Source organism: Chrysochloris asiatica, unplaced genomic scaffold (assembly GCF_000296735.1).
Source record: "Chrysochloris asiatica unplaced genomic scaffold, ChrAsi1.0 scaffold00023, whole genome shotgun sequence".
In the NCBI taxonomy this organism is placed as follows: domain Eukaryota; kingdom Metazoa; phylum Chordata; class Mammalia; order Afrosoricida; family Chrysochloridae; genus Chrysochloris; species Chrysochloris asiatica.
Window position 1 is genome coordinate 2203710 of NW_006408541.1, and position 11563 is coordinate 2215272.

Below are 11563 nucleotides of genomic sequence, written 5' to 3' on the forward strand. Positions count from 1 at the left end.
AGGGAAGCAGAGATATCAATTTGTGATGAAGACAAAAAGAGGGAACATGTAGATATAGAACTTTCAAAAGAGGAGGAGGTCAAGTAAATTTCAAGATAAAATCGACTGTTTTAAACTGGGAAAGAAATTAATAAGTTATAGGATAACCATAAAAAGAATTAATGTACCTTCACATCAAAATAAAAAAGAGGACATTCAGAAAGATTTAGTAAAAGTAGTAAAACAACAGCAATGAAGAAAATGAAAAGAAAACCACAAACAAAATGAAAGCAGGGAAAGTTATGTGGAACAAAGAAACCAGCAGCTCCCCAAATAAACACACAAGAAAATGACATCAATGAATTCATAACTATGTGTTGCTGTAGGATAAGCCTTGAACTGCTAAACATAAGGCTGGCCATTCAAACCTACCAGCCACTCCTTGTAAATCCCATACAGGGTCGCTATGACTTGAAATGGACTCAACGGCACTAACAACAACATCAACAAGTACACGGAAATGGATTAAATGAACCAGTCACAAGACAGAGAGTAGCAGAATGGAAAAGAAAACAGGACCCTTCAATTGCTGTCTACAAGAGGCATATCTTACAAACAAAAACAAAGATATACTTAAAAAAAAAAAAAAATATATATATATATATATATACATACATACATATATCAAGAAAATGATAATCAAAAATAAGCAGTAGTGGCAATATTAATCTTTAATAAAATAGACTTCAAGACAATAACCAGCACAGAGACAAAGAAATATACTATATCATGATTAAAGATTCATTTATAAGAGGACATAACTGTAATAAATATCTGTGTGCCTAATAAAAGAGCCTTATAATACATAGGTAATCTCTAATAGAGCTGAAGAAAGAAATAGACAATTCCATAATAATAGCATTTTATATTAAAATAATAAAATTTTAATAAGCACTTTTTATGAAGGACGAAACAACTAGAAAGAAACCCAACAAAGACACAGAACTAAACAACACAGTCAACCAACTTGACCTCATAGACATACACAGAACACTCAACCCAACAACAGCACAGTATACATTTTTATCCAGTGCACATGGAACAGTCTCCAGAATAGAGCATATGTTAGATCACAAAACAAATCTCAATAAATTAAAAAACATCAAAATACTGTAAAGCATCTTCTCAGAAAACAAGGTTATACAATTTGTAATCAACAATAGGAAGATCAATGGGAAAATGTCAACTACATGAAAATTGAATAACATCTTGCTTAAAAGCTACTGGGTAACAGAAGAAATAAAAAATGAAATAAATTCCTTGACTCTAATGAGAACAAAACTACTACACACCCAAATCTTTGGAACTCAGCAAAAGCATTGCTCAGAGGGAAATTTAGAGCAATAAGTGCACATCTCCACAAAGAAGAAAGAACTAAAATCAACACCTTAACCCAACATTTCCAACAATTAGAACAAGAGCAGCCAAGTAAGCCTGTAGCCACCAGAAGAAAAGAAGTAATAAAGGTTAGAGCAGAAATAAATGAAATAGAAAACAGAAAAACAGTAGAAAGAATCAACAAGTCAAGAAGTTGGTTTTTGGAAAGATAAATCAAATCGCCAAACCAATGGCAAATCTAACAGAAGAAAAGAAGGAGAAGATGCAAATAACACAACAGAGTCAATAGATACAAGGATAATAACAGAAAAGTATCAAGAGTTGTGTTTCAACACATTTGAAAATCTAAAAGAAATGGACAAATTTCTAGAAACACATAACCTACCTAAATTAACCTGACTGAAGGAGAAAACTTGAATAGACCTATAATAAAAGAAGAATTGATCAAGTCATAAAAATCCCAACAAAAATATCTGGGCCCAGATGGTTTTGCTGGTGAACTCTACCAAACATTCAGAGAAGAGCTGACACCAATTCTACTCAAACTATTACAAAATATAGAAAGGGATGTCAGCTCTTGAGTTAATTTTATGAAGCAAGCATAATCCTCATACCAAAACCAGGCAAATATATCACTAAAAGAGAAAATTATAGATCAATATTTCTCATGAACATAGATGCAAAACTTTTCAACAAAACCCTAGCCAATAGAACACACACGTATCAAAAACAAAACAAAACATCATGATCACGTGGTATCCATATCAGGTATGGATAATTTATGCAGAGAAAGCATTTGACAAAATCCAATCTCTGTTCTTGATAAAAACACTAAACAAAATAGGAATAAAAGGGAGAATTTATTAACATGGCATAACAAGGGCATATATAAAAAACCTACAGCCAACATCACTTTTGATTCCCTTTGCCAATAAGAATCAGACAAGGATGCCGTTTATCACCACTCCTATTCAATATTATGCTTAGCCAGAGCTGTAAGACAAGAAAGGGAAATCAAAGGCATCCAAACTGGCAAAGAAGAAGTAAAACTCTATCTGTGTAAGATGATATAACCTTTTACTTAGAAAATTATAAAGATTCAGCAAGAAAATTATTGGAACTCATTGAAAGATTCAGCAAAGTGGCAGGATATAAGATTAACATACAAAAATCTGTTAGAATCTTTTATACTAATAAAGAGAGTTTTGAAAAGGAATCAGGAAAACAATATCATTTGCAATAGTCACCCCATCTAATCAGAGGAACAAAAGACCTATACAAAGAAAACTGCAAAACACTATTACAAGAAACCAAAAGAGACCTACAAATATGGAAGAAGATACCATGTTTGTGGATAGGAAGACTAAACATTGTGAAAATGTCAATCCCACTCAAAGCAATCTGTAGATATAATGCAATTCCAATCCAAGTTCCAACAACGTTCTTTAAAGAGATGGAAAAACTAATCACTAATTTCATATGGATAAGAAAGAGACCCTGGATAAGCAAAGCATACTAAAAAAGAACAAGGATGCATCTCATTTCCTGATCTCAAAACCTACTATACAGTCAACGGTAAACAAAACAGTGGTACAGGTACAAAGAAATACATATGGATCAATGGAACAGAACAGAGAACTCAGAAGTGAATCCATTCTCCTATGCTCAGTGGATCTTTGACAAGGGCTGAAACACATTAAATGGGGGAAGAGATAGTCTCTTCAACAAATGGTGCTGGCAAAGAAGAATGAAGCAAGACCCATAATTCATACCATATAAAAAACCCAAACTCAACATGGATAAGTTACCTCTGTGTAAAACCGAGAGCTAAAAGATCATTAATGAAAAAATAGAGACAAATGTAGGTCCACTGATTTATGGCATAAATACATTATCAAATATAATTGAAAACACACAAACAGCAGAGACCAAAACAGATGACTGGGACCTCCTAAAAATTAGACACTTGTGTGCATTGAAATAGTTCACCAAACAGGTAAAAAGAGAACCCACAGATTGGGATAATTTTTTTGGCAATCATATATCAGACAAGGGACTACTGTCTAAAATGTATTGTTGTTGTTGTCAGGTGTCATCGAGTAGGAACCGACTCATAGCGACCCCATGCACAGCAGAACGAAACAATGTCTGATCCTGGGCCAACCTCACTACCGCCGCCACACTTGACGCCATCAATGATGTCACCTGGCTGATCCATCTCGTTGGGGGTCTTTCTCTTTTTCTCTGACCCTCCTCCTTACCCAGCATGACATCCTTCTCCAGCGACTGTTCTCTCTGGACAATGTGTCCAAAGTATGAGAGACGAAGCCTAGCCATCTTGGCCTCCAAGGAGCACTCTGGCTGCACTTCTTCCAAAACAGATCTATTGGTTCTTTTGGCAGTCCATGGCACTTTCAGTATTCTCCTCCAACACCACAACTCAAAGGCATCAATTCTTCTACAATCTTGCTTATTCACTGTCCAGCTTTTGCATCCATATGAGGTTATTGAAAATACCATGGCTTGGGTCAGGCGCACCCTAGTCCTCAAGCTGACATCTCTGCTCTTCAATACTTTAAAAAAGTTCCTGTGCAGCAGATTTGCCCAATGCAATACGTCGTCTGATCTCTTGACTGCTGCTTCTGCGAGTGTTGATAGTTGATCCAAGAAGAATGAAGTCCTTGACAACCTCAATCTCTTCTCCATTGAGAAGAATGCTGTTTATTGGTCCAGTGGTGAGGATTTTTGTTTTCTTTACATTGAGTTGTAATCCATACGTAAGACTGTGCTCTTTGATCTTCATCAGTACATATTTTAAGTCCTCTTCACTTTCAGCAAGCAAGGTTGTATCATCTGCATATCTCAGGTTGATAATAAGTCTTCCTTCAATCCTGACGCCACATTTTTCTTCATAGAACCCAGCTTCTCAGATTATTTGCTCAGCATACATATTGAACAAGAATGGTGAAAGAACACAACCCTGTCGCACACCTTTTCCAATTTTAAAACTTTCAGTGTTCCCATGTTCTGTTCGAACAACTGCCTCTTGGTCCACGTACAGATTTCTCAGAAGTACAATTAAGTGTTCTGGAATACTCATACTTCTCAATGTTGTCCATAGCTTGTCATGATCCACACTATCAAAAGCCTTCACATAGTCAATAAAGCATAGGTAAACATCCTTCTGATATTCTCTGCTTTCAGCCAAGATCCATTGGTCATCTGCAATGATATCTCTCGTTCCACGGCCTCTTCTGAATCCAGCTTGAACCTCTGGAAGTTCTCTGTCAATGTATGATTGTATAGTTCTCTGTCAATGTATAGACTACTTCAACACCACAATAAGAAGACAAAGACATTCAGGTGGCCAACAAACATATGAAGAAATGCTCACAATCACCAGCCCATTAAAGAGATGCAAGTCAAAAACGAGATATCATTTTACCCCAGGATTAATAGCAAAGTTAAAAAACAACCGAGAACAAGAAATGCTGGAGAGGGTGTGGAGGGTGTGGGACCTTCCCACACTGTTGTTGGGACTGTGGAAAATGGTATGGCCCTTTCTCAGAAGGTTGGAAATAGAAATACCATATGACCCAGCAATTCTTCTACTTGGTATACATCCTCAAGAAATAAGAACGGTAACATGAATAGATACATATGTGCTCATGGCGGTTTATTCACAATAGCAAAAAGATGGTGAGAGCCTAGATACCCATCAGCACAGGAATGGTTGAACAAACTTTGGTACATACACACAGTGAAATATTATGCATCCTGCAAGACTAACAGTGAATCTGTAACACACTGAATAACATGGAGGAAGCTGGAGGACATTACGCTGAGTGAAATTTGTTGATCACAAGGGGACAGATATTTTATGAGACCACTGATGTAAAAAAATCAAGAAAAGGTTTTCATTTTATAATAAACTTTCTTGGATGGTTTCCAGGGGTGGGAGGGAAGGGAAACGTATTCACTGGGTAGAATGTAGACTCATGCTAACTTGGGTGATGGGAAGACAGTTAAAAAGAAAAGGAAAGGAAAAAAAAAAAGCTTTCTTCTTCTCCCCCCACCCCTCATGTACTGGAAGGGAAACAGTGTATATTTATTTTCTCATTAAAAAAGAGTTTATGCATTATTTTCATTTGAAAAAAAGTACAAAATAAAATAAATGCCCAGGCAGGCTTACAAAATGTGCTCTTTGGTTGTTTAAATGATTAAATATTCTTGAGTGTTTGTGTGTACATCTCTCCATCCTCCAAACAAAATAAAAAACAGAAGCAAATACTGTTAAATGATGATGCACAGAGGAGATTGTAATCATTGCAATGAAATGATGGGCGTAAAACCGATGTTCTCCCATGTAAACTATCACTCAACTCACAATTAAAAAAACCAACAACATATACTCATATAAGACAATTCACTTATCAGCATGAGACACATCTTTATTTAGATCAAGATTCCTGGGTAACCAAACCCTTGGGAGGCCACAGCTGTCACTGGACAGAGGGGGACCGGGGGGAAGGAGAGGTAGCCCCATTTTCCCAAACAAAACTTGTGTTGTTGTTGTTAAGTGCCATCGAGTCGATTCCGACCCATAGTGACCTTGTATAGGGTTTCCAAGGAGCAGCTGGTGAGCTTGAACTGCTGACCTTGCAGTTCAAATGGCTTTGCAGTCTGGTGCATTAACCCACCGTAGCACATATTTTGTACGTTATATGTATATGACACCAAGTAGATGTCCTTTAATTTCCTTGGGAACCTGTCCGTGCTATCCGCTAATTAGATAAAATTGACTCTCCAGCTCCTCCATTTTTCTATCCCAATATTTTTTATATTTTACTTCTCATTACAATTGAGGCAGAATTAAATTTCATTTAAAAAGTAATAAATAAATAAATAAATAAATAAGTAAGTAAGTAAATAAATAAATAAATAAATAAATAAATAAATACCCAGGAAAGATCTGGAAAGCAGTGACCAGTGGGAAGAGGCACAGTGTCAGGAGTGAGGAGTGGTTCACCAATGTGTGTTTGTTACAATGAGTATGTATTCAAATTCAGCGTTATTCTTTTGGAGTCCAGGTGTGGTGCTGTAGGATAAGCACTGGATTTCTAGCCTCAGGTTGGTGGTTCAAACTCACCAGCAGTTCCTCTGAAACCCTATACAGGGTCTCTGTGACTTGTAACCAACCCGACCACACTTAACAAGAAGCAACAGCATTACTGTTTAAATTAAAACATACATGTATATATGTGTAGAGGGAGAGTTTTGGTTTAAGTTAAGGAAGAAGTAATAAAATCTCACAAAAGCCAAACACACGCACACACACAGAGAATTTGACAGGACTTTTCTTTCAGCTGCATTTTTTCTCTTAGCTGTCAGTACACTAAGTGGATAGACAGACATCATTAACACAATGGGGTTTCCCATCTATTACAGTGATAGAGTTAGGGTCCTGGGATACATTAGCTCAAATATCCCTAGGGACATTAAATGGACAAGATCCATGTCCTTGTGGACTGGGGAATTGGAAGTATGTGGCTAGTCCTTAAAACCTTACTCAAGGGCATTATTTTCCCCATTAACACCACTGAAAGTGTGCTAAGAGCCCAGTTGTTATCTCTGGGAGGTGAAGGAGGTCCAGGTAACTGTTGAGTCCAGGTAACAAAAGAACCCTGGTGGCACAGTGAGTTAAGCTTCTGGCTGCTAACAACCAGGCTGGCAGTTCAAACTCACCAGTGGCTTCATGGAAGAACGAGGAGCCTGTCTGCTCCCCTAAAGATTTAGTGTCAAAAAATCAAAAGGAGCAGTTCTACTCTGTCCTATAGGGTGGCTAGGTGTCAGAATCAGCTCAGTAGCAGTGAGAGGTTTGGGGTGAGTACCATCCCCTGATGAGTGGGAAGTTCATGGGGGATGGAGGAGGACCTTCGTTTTTTTTTTTGCCTGTGGGCCCCCTGGTAGCCTGTACTCCCCTGGCCTCCACGGTGCTCCAGGGCTGCCTCTGGTAGTCCTGGTCACCAGTCAATTCCTGAGGTCCTAGAAACTCTCCTCTTTCCACATTTATGTAGTGTATAGAGTCGCCGGCACTTAACAACAACAACAACAACAACACCAAATAGTTGAGTTGATCCTTGAATAACACAGGCGTGAACTTCGAGGGTCCACTTATACGTGGATTGCCTTTAAAACGGGGTGTGATGCTCATCTCCCGAGTAAATTGTGTATTGTAGTCCGAAGTGGCCCCTTACGGCTCTCTTGTATTCTTTATGGTGTTTAGTGCCATAAAGAACATGAATAACACCAGGGAACACATACAAAGTACCGCAGGTGATACCCAGAGTGTGCCCAAGAAGCAGAGAAAAGTTGCTTATATATACCGCCTATTGGGGTCCACAGCCACACTTGCCTGCCTTTTGAGACAAATGAATCCAACGTAAGGACTATTGCAAAAAACAAAGAAAAGAAAATTTGTGAAGGCATCAGTGCAGCTATGCCAGGAGGTGCAAAAATCTTTCACTTATTGTGAAATATGTTTTTATATTGTACTAAAAATGCAGCTTTGATGTGGGTGGAGTCTATAATACATTTGTTGTTGTTAGATGTCATCGAGTTGCTACCGACCCATAGTGACCCAATGCACCGCAGAACAAAACACCGCCCGATCTTGGGCCAACCTCACTACTGTTGCCACACTTGAGTCCATCGATGCTGCCACTTGACCAATCCATCTCGCTGGGGGTTTTACTCTTTTTTTCTGACCCTCTACCTGACCAAACATGATCTTCTTCTCCAGTGACTGGGCCCTCCTGACAATACATATAACGTACAAAATATGTGCTAACCGATTGTTGACGTTATTGATGAAGCTTCTAGTCAACAATAGACTATTAGTCATTATACTTTGGGGAAATCACAAGTCACATACGGATTTTCGACTTGAGGGGGGTTGGGGTCCCAAACCCCTGTTTTGCTGAAAGGCCAGCTGTAACTGTAAAACGATGGTCTTCAGATGAAATGTCACTTTTTGTGTCTTGGCTCCCCTATTTCCAAGTCCAATGACTCTACCTTTCAAGTGGGAAAGAGATGCTCACGCATTCATTTGCAAGAAATCCTACATGTATGTGCCTGAATATGGAGTCCTGGTGTGGCGCTGTAGGATCAGCACTGGACTACTAGCTGCAAGGTCTAGAGTTCAAACCCACCAGCTGCTCCTTGGAAACGAAATATAGGGTCACTGTGAGTTGTAACCGACTCGACAGCACTTAACAACAACAACATACCTGAATATACGAAGACTCTAGCAAATTGGCTCTTCGATGACTAAGGTGTGCCTGACTCCATCCATGGTCTTTCGAATAGTCTCCTACGCATGCAGAAGATAATAAACCAGGAAGGCTGATGTATTCAAACTCTGGTGCTGGTGGAGCCTGTTAAGTAGTCCATGGGATTTTAGAAGAACAAACAAATTAGTTCTAGAAGATGTACAGTTGAAATAGAAGGCTCCTTAGAAGAGGATGGGGAGGCCTCAACTCTCTTTCTTTGCACACATCAGGAAAGACCACTTGATAGGGAAGGACATGACGCTTGGTCAGCTAACGCAAAGGCAACGCTTCAGTGAAATGAATGGACACAACAGGCACAAAAGGGACCCAGACATATGAACGAACGGTCATGAAGACAGGTCAACGTTTGAGCATCCTGTCACCCTGCCATGACCTAAGATATGAACTGGGGCTGAGTTGAGGGCAATGGAAACTGCAACAAACATCAGGAGATGACCACCACTCTCCTAATTCTGTTGTTCTTAAGTGCCAGCAAGTTGATTCCGACCCATAGCGACCCTGTATGGGGTTTCCAAGGAGATGGTGGTGAGCTTGAACCGCCAACCTTGCAGCTCAAACGGCTTCGCAGTCTGGTGCATTAACCCACAGTGCCACACCAGGACTCCTACTTTCCTGCTAGGATCCCCAAATAAAGGAAGCATATTGGCAGAGATGTAGATGAAACAGCAAATGCCTTCTCAGGAAGTCTGTTAGTAACACATATGTGTTGAAAGTCACAGAGCAGATGGCATCAGGTAGTCCTTTAACACGTGGCCTTTTCCCTCTTGCATCTCTTGGAGCGGTTTAAGGTCAGTTCTACCTGTGGGTTTTCTTCAGCGTCTTTGTCATCAGCTGGGTCTCAGGCAGAGTGTGAGTAACACTTTCCAGACAGTTTGGCATCTTCCTTCCACCTGGGATGCGTGAGACATGGAGCCTTTCAAAGCCCCTTATGAGGTCGTCCCTCAACATCACACTGGAAGGCACGTGTGCATAGCATACTTTCCCCACACTTGTCCCGTGGCTGTAAATCATGGATTTTTTCCATTTCTAGAGCACGAGAATGGCCCAGAGCTAGGCAGTCCATTTGGTTGGATGGCAACTGACAACAACATTCATATTCAATCCCTTTGTAACCAATGACCACAAATGTAGTGTCTGAAAACAATACCTATTTATTACCTTACAATTGTGGTAGGTGAGAAACTGGGCATGGCCTAGCTGGATCCTCTATCAGGGCCCACAGGGCAGAGAACCATGGCTGTACTGTGTTTGCCTCTGAAGGCTCAACTAGGGAAGGGGTAACCCCCAAACTCCCAAAACTCCCATGGTTGTTGGCAAAATTATTTTCTTTCTTTCTTTTTTTTTTTTAGGGGGCAGGATGGGGTAGGAGTAAGGAGTTAGGATTAGGATTAGGATTAGGCCTAGGGCCTTTTGTAGGGTTAGGGTTAAGGTGGTTGTTGGTAGTTATGTACCATGGAGTCGGTCCCGACTCGTAGCAACCCTGCATAGGGTTTCTGAGGTTGTAAATCTTCATGGAAGTAGAAAGCCTCATCTTTCTCCCGTGGAACAGTTAGTAGTCTCGAACTGCTGACCCTGAGGTTAGCAGCCCCATTTGTAACCACTATGCTACCAGAGCTCCTTAGGGTTATGGTTAGGACTAGGGTTAGTGTTAATGTTAGGGGAAGGCTTGGGCTAGGGCTAGCTTTAGGGTTACAGTTAGATCTCTTCTTATTAAAATCTACTTCATCCCCTCTTCATTGGGAAAATCTGTAACTACACTATTTTTTTCCGTGCTGTTGTTTTTTTTTTTTTTTGTTGTTGTTGTTGTTGCAAACTGATATCACTGGTTCCCAATTTTCAGTCCTGTTCATGTTTGGTTTATTTTGGATATGGTGCTGTAGGATAAACACTAGATCACAAGGTTGGTTTGAGCCTCAAGGTTGGTGGTTCAAACCCACCAGGCGTGGGAAACCTGAGGACCGTGAAATCATTTACCCTGGCCTTGCCGAGGCAACCACAGTTTCAACCATCGCAGCAGAGATGACTTAATTAAGTGTTTGACCAAAAATAACAGGTTAATTTAAAATTTTGTCTGGCCAGCAAATGATGTTATAAATACCCAAATGGCCCTTGCCAGAAAAAAGGTTCCCCACCCCTACTATACAGTATCGCTATAAGTCAGAACCAACTCAACAGCACTTAACAACATATCAGGGTGGAGTTCTGGGTGAAATTGTCATACATGTTCATCTCAGGTTGTTGTCTATTATTGGTTCTCTGTCCAAAGAACTCCTCTTAGTATTTTTTTGTAAGGTTGGCCTGGTTTTAACAAATTCTTTAAAATTTCTGTTTATCTAGAATGTTCTAATTTTATGGTCATATTTAAGGGACACCAGCTGCTGATGTTTGATGGATCTTGGTTGAAAGCAGAGAATATCAGAAAGATATTTATCTGTGCTTTATTGACTAGGCAAAGGCTTTCGATCGTGTGGATCATGACAAGCTAAGGACAACATTGTGAAGTATGAGTAGTCCAGAACACTTAATTGTGCTCATGGGGAATCTGTATATGGACCAAGGGGCAGTTGCTCAAACAAAACATGGGAACACTGAATGGTTTAAAATTAAGAAAGGTGTACAACACGTTTGTATTCTTTAACCACACTTATTCAACCTGTATACTGAGCAAATAATCCCAGAAGCTGGGTTATATGAAGAAAAACGTGGATCAGGATTGGAGGAAGACTCATTCACAACCTGCGATATGCAGATGATACAACCTTGCTTGCTGAAAGTGAAGAGGACTTAAAATACTTACTGATGAAGAACAAAGAGCACAGCCTTTGGTATGGATT